Genomic DNA, 9,886 nt, shown 5'->3' on the forward strand with positions numbered 1-9,886 from the left:
AATCTTAAATTTATCAAGCATTGTTAGCGAAAAACAGAGTTACATTTACCAAGATGCATGGTCAAATTAGGATAAAATATTGCCTATTCCTTGCACAAAGTCTCACACTTCTGCTTCCACTGTGAAAAAATTACCCATCAAATTTCTTTTTTTATTGCATATTATAGATAGCCTATAAGTGTCTTAAATTTTAGAAAAAAATCATACTACATAATGGGGTTTAAATTCAACCTGGAAAAAGTTTATTATCTTATACCCTACCCTACCCCCTTACTGTAGAAAGATGGAATTTTGAAGAATATGGTGACTAAGAGAGATTATCAAGAATTTATCAAAATATTTCACAGAAAATGAGTAAATTCTTTCTAATATTCTTCTAAATTACATTTTGTATCATAAAAACAAGTTATACATGTACATCTAGACACATGTTGCCCTGGTTGACCTTTTTGCACTTAAATTAAAAAAGATAAGTTTTCCTGATATCGTTCAAACTGACCTTGATAGATAGAATATTTAATAAAAATATTTCAAAGAAAATGAGTTAAATTCCAAGTAATATTCTTCTAAATTACATTCTATATCACAGAAAACAATTTATACATGTACACCTTGACACACGTTGCCCTCCATGACCTTTTTGCACTAATATTAAAAAAATAAGAACTTTCCCTGATATCGTTCAAATTGACTTTGTAGATTTATTATACATATGATTCTGGGATGAATTATCAATGAAAATATGTTTTGACCAATTCTGTGCATAAGTAAACTGTTTTTTTTTATCTTCCTTTTACAACAATAGAATGATTAATTTCACTTTTTTTTCAACAATTCCTTTTTTATTCCAAATACATGTACAACATAAATAAGAGTACCAAGTGATAATGAAGTTTTGAACACAGAATCAATCCACAACATGATATCCTTGTTTTAAAAATATTCAGATACAAATGTGTAATGTATTACACTGTTAAATGAAGACTGCCTGGTCATCAGTTGTCAGATATAAATACAGTAAAGCATGGTTAAAAAAAAATGCTAAATACATGGTAAAAAGTGCGGGAAAATTGGGTTATTTGGTTATCATTACTTATATACAAAAAAAGTGTAAAAATTTACAAAAAAAACATACATTGTATTAGAGGTAATAATTTGTAACTTTAAAGTATAGATTTTGCAAACAGATTCATAAAAGTTAGAGGAATCCCACCATAAACTGTATACATGTGCTACTGTACATTTTTTATACTGATGATGTAGTTAAAAAAAATAAAGTGAATACATTCAGTACATGTACGGTAATAGCCTTAAGATAAACTTGCTATTTCGCTTTTTGTCTTATTGGCTAACAAAGATCAATGTAAACATGTATGCATTTTTAATTGCCATCATATGCAGCCAGTTGCGTCATGTTCAAGGATCCTGACATTTCGGTTGTTTTTATGTTCTTTCACAAGGATCTGCAGTAAGCAAATTTTGAAGCATGTCTTATGGTGTGATTTGTCCGTTCCTCTTTACTGTCTCCTTCTGGTAGTTCTTTTTCTGAAAAGATCAAAATATTTTTATACAATAAGAATGAAAATACATGTTTTACTTCTTTCTTACACTGCAAACATAGTATGACTATGTCTATATGAATATAAGACACTTTTGGGATACCTTATTTATATAATATCTTGTATTTTTTAAATTAAATGCATATAAAATCAGCCTCATTATCTGGGCACTTTTGCTCCCAAGGAAATTATTAATGAATTGTCTTAATTAAACAAACTAGTTCTATAAGGATAAAGATAAAATATTTTAGTTTCTAAATAAAGGGCTTATAGGCCACACTCTAAGGCCAAAACCATGGAGTTAAAGGGAAAAAAATAAGCATGAAATACAAAGACTCAGCACAAACTGTTCAAGAGTTAACACCAAAGGATCAAGTTTTTGTGGAAATAAAAAACTACATGTACCTTTCAGTGACACATCAAAGCATATACAACTAGCTACCTAACTATTATATGTGGAATTAAAAAACTTAATTAATTGAATTCAATTTACAACATGATTTTTTTATATGTTTATACACACATATTAAACCATACATGTATTTAAGTGAATATAACACCTACATCTGAGTGGTGATGCAGGGATCCCCGGTTAGATTCTCAGTCCAGCAATACATGTTCCTTGTTTCCTGACACACAAATATGCCACTTTATGTTCAGTTTGCAGTAGCAGATCTGGCTTGACCTTTCCTGAAATAATTAGTATGATCTTTGAGAAATTATTGACTTAGAAAATGCTTCTATATGTATACAATAATTAATACCTTATGTACATTATGGTGTTTAAATAAAAAATACAAGGACTAAAAATCATAAATTTCAATTTTTTTTAATTCATGTGTCACAGGGTCACGGTCTTGTATGAATAATTCATAAACAAAACTGGTTCGGTCGTTTTACAATTTATTGATGGATATAAAGAAAAACCTAGAAAATAGAAAAACGCTCTCACAACACTCATACAAAACAATATCATAGACAAACACGAAACAAAAAGACATTTCGACATTTACGAATGAGAAATGGCTATCGATGCATACCTCGGCTTAGACTCTGACACAGAAAAGATTCGCAGTCGCGACAATTATGCAAAGAAACTCCAGAAGCGTCTAGAGTTCTCTTACAAGATTGCATCACGTGAAGCTGAGAAAAGTGCTTCTCGTCACAAATTGAATTATGACTCAAAGGTTAGAGAAGCCACGGTACATGTTGGAGACCGTGTTCTCATTAGAAATGTTGGTTTAAAAGAAAAAAATAAACTGGCGGATAAATGGGCCAGAGATACCTATATTGTCATTAATCAGCCCAATTCTGACATCCCAGTATTTCAGGTCAAGAAAGAGTATGGGAAAGAAAAAACTAAAACTTTGCATAGGAATATGCTACTTCCCATATCTTATATCCCCAAACTTTCTGAACAGGGTGAACATTTCCCTAAGGTGACCAAACACAAATGTGTTCAAAAACAGCAAAATCCTGATGGAGAGAATCTCTCTAAGGTAAATAATGGTACTAATGTATCTAGATGTATTCATTCTGATTCTGGTTCTGAGTCAGAAGATTCAGATTCTTGTTCATCTGATGGTGGTAACATTTATATTATACCACAAAGACGAGTAGGTCACTAGTAATGGGATCTGATTTGTCTGAATTATCTGAGTTCATTAGTACATTAGTACTTACAGTCATGCACGTTAATGGATCCTCCTCTCCTGTTAGGAACACATTTTCAAAATAAGGGCAACTTTTATGATCTGCTACATATGCACTACAGATAGACTGGACAACATTGGGATTGACTTCCACCATCTCATTTGGTCGTCTAGACAAACCATCTGCATCTGCATTGTTTGTACCTTTTCTGTAGCGGATGGAAAACTGGAAGTTACTGAGTGCGGTTAACCATCTGTGGCCTGTAGCATCAAGCTTTGCTGTGGTCAAAATGTACGTGAGAGGGTTATTATCCGTCACTACTTCAAACTTGTTACCATACAAATAGTCGTGAAACTTATCGGTAACTGCCCATTTCAAAGAAAGGAATTCAAGTTTGTGTGCTGGGTAGTGTCTTTCACTGTTCTTTAACCCACGACTCGCATAAGCAACAACTCTTTTCTCACCATTCTGAATTTGGTAGAGAACAGCACCTAAACCATTACATGATGCATCGGTATGAAGAATGAAAGGGTGGTCAAAGTCAGCATAGGCAAGAATAGGTGGAGACATCAGTTTCTGTTTAATGGTCTCAAATGCCTTGGTTTCCTCATCACCCCATCTCCATGCTGGTGCTTTTGTCTTACATGACTTACCTTTGTATGTGGAATGGCCTTTAAGTAGATCATTAAGAGGCTTAATGATTTTGGAATAATCTTTCACATACCTCCTGTAATAACCTGAGAATCCCAAAAATGTTCTAAGAGTTTTGATGTTAACAGGAATCGGCCATGATGATATAGCTTTTGTCTTCTCTGGATCTGTCGCTATGCCTCTCTCGCTAACTACATGCCCTAAATAACTTACACTGTTTTTGAAAAATTCACACTTTTTAGCTTTAAGTTTCAGATTGTTTTGTTCTAGTCTTTGTAAAACAGCTGTAAGTCTGTCCATATGTTCGTCAAATGTCCTTGAAAATATCAGGATGTCATCTAGAAAAACTAAACATTTCCTTAAATTCAATTCACCCATACAACTTTCCATCACTCTCTGAAACGTAGCTGGGGCGTTTGTCAATCCGAATCCCTTTCGATTACATTCAAACAGACCTACTCCACTTACCGAAAAAGCTGTCTTTTCTCGATCTCTTTCATCGATTTCTACCTGCCAGTATGAACTTGTCAGATCTAACTTGGTAAAGAACTTGGATCCAACTAACCTATCAATTGTATCATCTATGCGTGGAAGATTGTAAGCATCTTTCACTGTCCTAGAGTTCAGTTTCCTGTAATCAGTACAGAATCTCAAGGTTCCGTCTTTTTTTCTTACCAGTACGATATTAGATGAATAAGGGCTCTGTGATGGTCGAATGGCTCCTACATCTAGCATTTCCTTAACATGTTGTCTGATTTCTTCATACAAACCTGGTGGTATACGTCGATAAGGTTCTTTGAATGGCTGGTCATCTGTCAGTTTAATCTCATGCTTCAGTAAATCTGTCTTTCCTATATCTGTGGGACCATCTGAGAATAAATGAGTCCAGTTAGATAGAAACTGTTTCACATGACTTACTTGCCTAGTAGTAAGGTTGTCCTCGGAGATCTTGATGTCCAATTCCTCCAAAGACTTTCTGGGTTTCTTAATACCTTGATCCTGTGTTTCAGGATTCCAAGAGTCCACTAACTGTACACCACTTACTGAACATAAAAGCGATCTCGGTGGTTTATGCACAATAGAGGCTGAAATATTGCAAACCCTAACAGGAATAGTAGTAGTCCGCTTACCCTGGGCAAGGGAAATAACTCTCGGACAAACAATGAGACCTCCTGATAATGAAGTATTTGTTTGCTCAGTCAAAGCTGATACAATACCATGGTTATTTCTTACCAGACCTCTGATTACTTTTGTCTCATTTAGTAGCACTTGAATGGTACACTTGTTAGTCGTCCTCACTGGTGTTTCATCATTCATGCTGTCAAATGCTATCTTCCATTGTTCTGGAACATCATCTGAATCAGTGGAATTCTGGTTACAAGCATTCCTGTAAAAACGAATGAAATTAGTTCCAAGAATCATAGGTACCTGCCTTGAATAATTTGTCTGGGGAACTACTAGAACAGGAATAGTATATGTAAATTCACCAAAGAAAGGTACACATATGTCAATTTCTGCATAGCCGCTGTATGGCAAAGCACTGCCATTAGCGCTCTGAACATTGAGTTCAAATTCTGAAAGGTCATGTAACTCAGGCCTAGGGTTTAAATTCCTGAAAAATTCCTCTGATATACAGGTTATCATGGATCCTGAGTCAATGAGAGCTTTGGTTTTTATACCATTGACAATAATTTCAGATTCATTGGATTCTCCAACTAACCTGTACAAAAGACTGGATGGATTTTTGGTAGAATTAGGGCTATTTTGAAATGAATCTCCAGTTTGCCCCTCAACAGGAGATGAAACTAGTTTAAAGTACTACCTGTACAAAACCCATTCATGTTACCAGACTGCTGTGTTGTACCAGTAAACTGCCTTTGTTGCCATGGTTGCTGAGTCTGTTGCTGAATCTGGTGCTGCTGGTTTGACGGTTGCTGTTGATTCTGAGATTGGAAATACATTCCTCTGCCTCTGTTGACAAATTTATTCCTGCCCCGGAAATTTCCTCTGTGGTAAGTGTTGTTGGAGGTATTTGTCTGAAAAGAATCTGTATTATTAAAACCAATTCTTTGGGTTTGATTACTTGCATTTGAACTTTGCTCGATTTTACCCATTCTGCTATCAAGTTTCTTCATCTGAGAAAGTAATTCTGTGAGTTGTTTTTGCATATTTTGCAGTTCAGAATTTTGAATTGTCAATGAATCTACATTACTTGACATAGCCGCACTTGCTTTTGGAACTGAATTTACAGATTTCAAACTAGTTTCTTCTTGTTCAATCTGTCTCATTTCTCTTAGAAGAGAGAGAAACTCTTTAACAGTCTCATACTTGTGCCTTGTAGCATTTCTTAGCTGCGTGCTTTTTAAACCTGACCAAAACTTTGATCTAAGCATTGGGTCCTTGGCATTTACATCAATGTGACCTACTTTTACAGCTTTTGATAAACACTGTTCTAATCTAGACCCGTAGGAAACAATTGACTCACCTTCTTGTTGATGATCCGAATAAAATATTTGCATGATGTTTTCGGGTGTGCAGACATTCCCATAAAAATCATCTAATTTTGCGAGGATGTTCTCAACTGTTGCATATTCTCCAAGTGGAATTAGAATTTCCCTTGCTGTCCCCTTCAGAGAACTTCTCACTGGCTGCAAAAGAACATGATCAGGCCACTGGCCCTTTAAGCACCTAACCTCATATGACCAAACGTCATAGCTCACTTCACCTTTCTGAGCTTGCTCACTACCGCTAAAAGTTGGAAGTTTTATAGGGGTAGGGTTGTTATTTTGATGAAACAGAGCAGAGCTATGAAACAATTGAGGTGATGACATAAGACCTGGCGGGTGTAAATAACCTGGTGAGGGTATGTGACTAGGGATCGGTACTTCACCTAAGGATGGTAGTTTAGGAATGGTACCCTTATTCAAACCATGTTTAACCTTAGGGGTAGTTGGAATTTTCTGCCCTTTCAACAGGTCCTACTCCTCTTTTGTTATAACCCTGTAATGCTCTTCTGCATTGATTTGCTCTATAATTTCTTGCAAGTCCTTCTTACCCTTGGTTTCATCAATATCATCTTGTAAATCCTTCTTACCCTTGTTTTCATCAACACCAGTTGCCATGTTGATTTTTCAATTGATACCAAATCGCAAGCAAAGATTAACTTATCGCAATGCGCAAATGTCAACACACAAGCAATCACTCACTCAAATTCTGTAAAATTCTGTATAAATACAACTGCATACACAATAAACTGAAAAAAAAAACAATATACCCAAATTTACCTCTGCTTTGTCTAATAGTCCTGTTGTTCTCAGTCCTGTGCTCCAATTAGTAATGCTGCAATATTAAGAAAGTGATCGCGCGCAGGGAAATTTTCAGCTACTATAAACTACTGTACATGATCGACTCGCATCAACAAAATGTTCAACAGACAATGAAATTGACGGACAAAAATAAACATTGACAGTCAACAAAACAAACACGACTGTAGACAACACAGTACATATAATAACATCAAGCACAGTACACATACATTTGGCAGTCTAAATTCCGATAGGTGCCTGTTCAAGCACAGATAAATAAAACATTTACCAACTCAAAACACGTTTTCTGTACTTCCGGAAGTTTACCACCAAAACAAGGAAAAATATATCGAGCTCGATCCCGATCAAAATTCACACACGCACTTCTTACACACAGCCGGCATCTCTCAAACAAATCAATACAAAGAATATAAATCACAATAATACACAAAACAAACAAATAACACACAGAAAATATAAATACAAGTGCGCACAAATATTTTTCTTTAGATTTAATTCAAAGAAATCAATAAACTGTTGAGCTGTAGCTTCAGGTTCCGGAACACTTCACACGGAATAGAAGAATCTACCTGAACACAATTCACTGGTCACGGTACACGGATCACTGAGCATCCGAGAGACACAGTTCTCGATTCCATAGGATGGTTGGAATGTTAAACATAAGTTAGCTAGCTAGAATGATATTTAAACACGTGTATTCAAAATGCGCAAACTTACAGCCTAGGCGGATCCATGGGGAAGTAATAGGCATTGAACACGTACACACGGGCGTTGTGGACAATCCTCTCGTCCCTCAGTGGATTACTGGACCCTGGTCATCATCCATTGGAAAACTTGAAGTTGACGATAATTCATCGTGGAAATCAACATACACATCACTGTAGTATTCACTTCACATCGAAAATTCACGTGGGCGCCATTTGTCATAGGGTCACGGTCTTGTATGAATAATTCATAAACAAAACTGGTTCGGTCGTTTTACAATTTATTGATGGATATAAAGAAAAACCTAGAAAATAGAAAAACGCTCTCACAACACTCATACAAAACAATATCATAGACAAACACGAAACAAAAAGACATTTCAACATTTACGAAAAGTAATAACTAATAGATATTTAACCGACTGCCAGTAGATCGTTACATAAATTAAACAAGTAAATGAATTACAAGATAAATGAACATCTTACCAGGCATCCAGTATTAAATCAGAATAAATATAATACAGTACATCGATTGAATCGATCTGTGGCAATATTCTAAGCAATCTGCTACCGTAAAGGCTGTAGAGCTTGGGGTGGGGATTTGGCGGGTTTCTTACTTTATATAGTGCACGGGTTAGTAAAACATGCATATTAATTAGTATAATGAAATCCATTGGTCCATGGTAGGTCACTGGTCAGTCATACGTAAAGGAAATGCTAAAAATAGAAATTCGCCTGTACAAAACAAAACACTCGCACATGGCTCTCACATACCTGCAAAACCGGTTGTATTCGATTGGCTATGCGCGCCAATCAGAATACGAACTTATATTGCGCAATGCATTAAAGTATATATTTAATAATAATTATAATTTAATTACAACTGTGACACATGTATTATAAAACACATCCTTTTTACCACCCCCTTGAAAAAAAACTCTGGTTTTTCCCTGATACATGTGCAAGTGCAAATTGAAAGAAAAAATACAAAGCAATGGCTATTTGGGAGTAAATGTAAAAGGCATCCTTGATATTCCTCTTTCCAGGTGACACTTGATTTGGTCACATTATTTCAGTTACTCCTTGAATGAAATGACAAAGAAGTCCAGTTCTGGTTAACATGATAATAGGTCGGAAATTATTCAGCACAATGTGAAGTAATCATACTCAGTCATGCCTCACCGCACGGACAGATAACCCAACAATGGAATAACATGTTTTGCTCTAAACCGACCAAACACAGCGATGTTTAAACTATCTCTGCTTTGGAATGTTTTTTAAAGTCTCCCTAGTATAAATAACAATAGTCATTTAACTGCGATTTTTGTTTCTTTTCCATAAAAAGAAAAGTTACATTGAAATAGCTAAATAAAGCTACCTGAGGTAGGTAAATAAAGCTACGTAGGTAATTCTACCTTCGTTAGTTCGTAGCTAAATGTACTGATTGTACTGGACCTGATAAATTCGTAAATATTTACCTTATGCATCTGACGTGGACACAGCATACAAAAAATCTGTTCTGCGAAAGTTTTACTTCTTCCGTCATACCAATTAACATCTGTAGAGTCATGGTATTTAAAATGCCTATACAGAAAACAACATCAGGCATAGATCGATGCCGGTGTACCCACGTGGTGCTGCAGCGGACACTGGACAAGGAGTAGTTTCACCAAAATTATGTTCATGTTCGGCTTCAGTCTCACTTCTATTTTGATTCTCATGAAGATGCTTCATTTTAGAGAATCGTTAAGATTTAATACGTATGGTAACTTTGTCTTCTAAGTCGAGGAAATTTCTAGATCGCTTCGTCGGCCATCTTGTAACATAGACAATAATGTGTAGATGGAGACTTTTATTTGACGGCGTTCCGGAATTCGGAAAAAAAAGCACGTGCAAATATGCGAATTCTTTCTATCACGTGATTGCTATCGGTCTTTACCTTAAATAATATTAGTTATCAAGTTACGTTTACAAAAATAACACGTCAACATTG

General features: G+C 35.5%; 1 long non-coding RNA gene across 1 annotated transcript; it reads right to left on the minus strand.

Annotated features, from left to right (window-relative positions):
* Window positions 1-1,485: 1,485 nt before the first annotated feature.
* LOC134268949 (uncharacterized) lies at window positions 1,486-9,618 on the minus strand. Its single transcript, XR_009992470.1, has 3 exons — window positions 9,372-9,618; window positions 2,124-2,249; window positions 1,486-1,545 (listed from the first exon to the last, which is right to left on the minus strand). It is a non-coding gene; the product is annotated as an uncharacterized LOC134268949 (long non-coding RNA).
* Between the last annotated feature and the right edge of the window lie 268 nt (window positions 9,619-9,886).

Source organism: Saccostrea cucullata, unplaced genomic scaffold (genome assembly GCF_032062105.1).
Source record: "Saccostrea cucullata isolate Sc308-1 unplaced genomic scaffold, CSIRO_AGI_Scuc_v1 ctg17708, whole genome shotgun sequence".
NCBI classification, from domain to species: domain Eukaryota; kingdom Metazoa; phylum Mollusca; class Bivalvia; order Ostreida; family Ostreidae; genus Saccostrea; species Saccostrea cuccullata.